This window comes from Octopus bimaculoides, chromosome 2 (assembly GCF_001194135.2).
Source record: "Octopus bimaculoides isolate UCB-OBI-ISO-001 chromosome 2, ASM119413v2, whole genome shotgun sequence".
NCBI classification, from domain to species: domain Eukaryota; kingdom Metazoa; phylum Mollusca; class Cephalopoda; order Octopoda; family Octopodidae; genus Octopus; species Octopus bimaculoides.
In genome coordinates, this window is record NC_068982.1 from 87226586 (window position 1) to 87230436 (window position 3851).

Here is a 3851-nt window from a genome sequence, read left to right on the forward strand (position 1 = left end):
GACCGTACCTCAATAAAAATGGCTTTGTAGCATTCAATTATACAGCCTATCACATTTACTAACTTCTTCATTTTCAAATTCCCTTTTTAATCTCCATGCATTTGCCTAATCCAAAAACTATTTTGATTGCTCCAATCCTGATAACATCATTTTCATTGCTATTTCAAATTTTCTCCTACAGGAATCTAATCCCACTCTTTGGAAGTACACTATAGTATGTCCCATATCTGAGAAAGGCAATCTCTCCTACTCTACCAACTACCAACCTATCACTCTTGATTTCAGCATCCCAAAGGTGATGGAAAGTTATAAATGATTGCTTCCTTCATCACAATGAATCCCTCCTTTTCCTCCTCCTCCTCCTTAACCTGTACAGTTTCTACAGAACCAGATTTACCTGTTCTATGAATAGAGCAAATGCAAATATATAAGAATATTTTTAATTTATAAAGTGGTCTCACAGAAATTAAGCTCTCACTATCTTAAAAAATTAAATGCATGATCTTTCATCCTCTTAATATATAAAGCTGAAGTTGTGTGTCTGTGTGTAGGCTTTTTAAAAGTTTATAGAAATTCACATTTTCCACTTTTTCGGGAAAATTTTTACATCAATGGAATTTTTTCGATGTGAACTTTCCAGTGCAGTAATTAGATTTAAAAAATTCTGTTTACTTTGTGTGATTTAAGGGAGATTTGGCTTTTGTTTCTAGCAACTTTTATATTTCTTCCATTCTATGTGTACCGGCATTCTTACACATCGATCACGCGCGTAATATATAATATAGAGAGTAAGAGTAAAAGAGGGAGGGAGAGAGAGAGAGAGAAAGTGATACATACAAAGTCATAGATTAACTAGGTTTAAGACTATTCTTCCCTTTCTATTCTTTCCTCGTTCTTCTTCCTCTCTCCCATTTAATAGCTTTCTTCTATCCCTCTACCTCTATCTATGTGACCTGGTCATCTGGGGCTTATCGCCATTTCACTCGTTCATGTTTTCGTTACATTGTCTGTCTGCATGTCCAGCGTCCTTGTCTCTTAGTATTTTTTACATATTTTTCATAACATAGAAACGTAAAAACACACACAACCACACCTACATGATCTGTGACAACCACGTACGCATAAATACATACACACATCAACATTATAGATATAAGATTTAGTTTGTGTGTATTTCTTATATAAACACGCGCACGCATTGCTATTTTATAACTGTCTTCCGTTCTCCCTTCCTCTCTTTCTCTCTCTTCATTGCTCCCGTTCTCTATTCCTTTCTCCCCCTCTCTATCTCTTCCTCTCTCCCTCTTCTCTCTCGCTCTCTCAAACGCACACACGCGCACGTACACACAAGTATTCACTACAATATAACTAGAACTTACTTTACTACATGTTCATCAATGTTCTGTAAATATACAAACTACAGAGCTTATGTAGACAGGACAACATTGAAAATCAGTGAACTTCATTAGAAATGTGAAAACGGCGATCTTACATTACCAGTTCCAAAGCTGTCAGTTAAACCACATGTGTTTATTTACATCACATCGGCCTTTTCCGTAAAAAGGTTTTAGGGTTACAGTAACGGTTAGGGTTAGGGACGGAATTCCCTAATCCTAACCCTAAAACCCCTTTACGGAAAAGGCCGATGTGATGTAAATAAACACACGTGGTTTAAATGACAGCTTTGGAACTGGTAACGTAAGATCGCCATGAAAACTACCCACCCTGCCATCTGTTTTAACTTTTTGTTGTTCTGTTTAATATATACATAGATTATGCCTCCAAAGAAGAGAGTTTGCTGGGGAAAGAAAGCAACCAGTTTAAAAAGACAGCAACAGACTGCAGTAATTCACCACAATCCAGAAGCTACTTTGAACATAATGCAAAATGGTGCATCAACATCTACTGCCCAATCTGATAGAATTCTGGCAGAACTGTGTAGCAGTAGATCGCCAGCAATTGCTTCATCAGAAATTGCCGTCCTGCCTCCTGCGAAAAGGGATTACCCTGCTATGTATAATCAGGGCAGGGCAAAAAGTTGTTTTGCACAAGCATTTGTATAGCCAATTAGACGAATGAAATTTACGTACGCTTAATAATGTTACGCAAAACAGCCTTCAGACTTTCCCTATTAATTTCATCGTTTTTTGAATTATGAACATATTTACATCATAAGGGTTTTTTCGTTGTAAGGCTTTCATTTTTAGTTGATTTTCACCTAGCAAGACTTATCGTAGATGGCGTAATAAATCACACCTGGACAACGTCGGGTTATATTGCTAGTAATCAATAAAAGAAAAAAAAATCCCAGTATTCAATCCATGCAGTTTGTTTTTAGCCTGAGGGAGCTATATATAATGTGGGTCACACCTTTGGTTCTCGCATCTGTGTATAAGGTATTTTGTTGTTTTTTTCCAGTTCCTGGACTGTAAAAACATGCTTAAGCTTTTCCGTTTTGCGTAGGATAATTTTAACAAATGTATTGTCTAAAATATTAGCCTATGGATTCCATCTGTCTTGTTTTTTTTGGTGGGGGGGGGGATTAGAGCTTCCTGTCAGATTGCACTCTGAGTACACAACCTATCAAACTCAGGTGTACTTAAAGTTCCAGTATGTCTCTTTATGTACACTAACAACCTACTTACTGTCACATCAGCACACACACATCTATACAAAAGATTCCGCACATCACTTCTTAACCTGCTGCACACAAGCTTCAATTTAAATATCTCATGTACTGCTTGAACATCATGAGCATGTTCCTCATGTAAGAAAACGTATATCAAGAAAACAATCTTGTACCTCACCGTCTATATGTATGATTAGCTCATAGCTAAGACCTTCAGATAAAAAGCAAATGTCAGTCATCTCATATAAACATAATTAAAATGCACCACAGAGACAAAGAATCCTCTTGAGAGCCAGGAAATACTTTGGCCCTGATCAGTTACTGAATCTCTACAAATCTCATGACCCACATTCGATTATGTGAACTTACCCATCATTCGCAGTCCATTGTCCTTATACTCTCTTCTAACTTACCTTCTTGTACCTTGAGAATCTACTGATACCTCGCCACCTTCATCTTTATCTCACTTTCCATCTACTCCCACTCACCCTCATATAATGTGGGTTATCCATTTACCTCCTCTGTAGCAAAATACCTTTTCCTGACCCATCATACTTTAAACTCCTCAATACCAGCATAAAGTTACCTCCCTTCCTACTACACCCCCAATTTGTTTCATTTTTGTAAATTTTGTCTTGCAAGTTACTTGGTCATCTCACAAAAAGGCACTGTATTCTTTCTCTGTAACGTGACTGGCATAAGGAAGAGCTGTAGAAATCATGACAAAGTAGACACTGGAGTCTGACACTGTCCTCTTACTCGTTGGATTTTGTCGAACTGTCCAACTCAATAACAACATGGAAGACGAACGTTAAATGATGATGGTATTGCCACTACACTCATTGACAAGGCTAAATATTTAATAGAAACCTGGTTGAGTGATTGGTAAAAATTCAGTTGCAAATATACTGCAATCAATAGTTGTCTTTCTTAAATACATTTATGGAAAATATCACATTATACCAATCATCATCATCATCATCATCATTTAACGTCCGCTTTCCATGCTAGCATGGATTGGACGATTTGACTGAGGACTGGTGAAACCAGATGGCTGCACCAGGCTCCAATCTGATTTGGCAGAGTTTCTACAGTTGGATGCCCTTCCTAACGCCAACCACTCAGAGAGTGTAGTGGGTGCTTTTACGTGTCACCCGCACGAAGGCCAGTCAGGCGGTACTGGCAACGGCCACGCTCAAAATGGTGTATTTTATGTGCCATC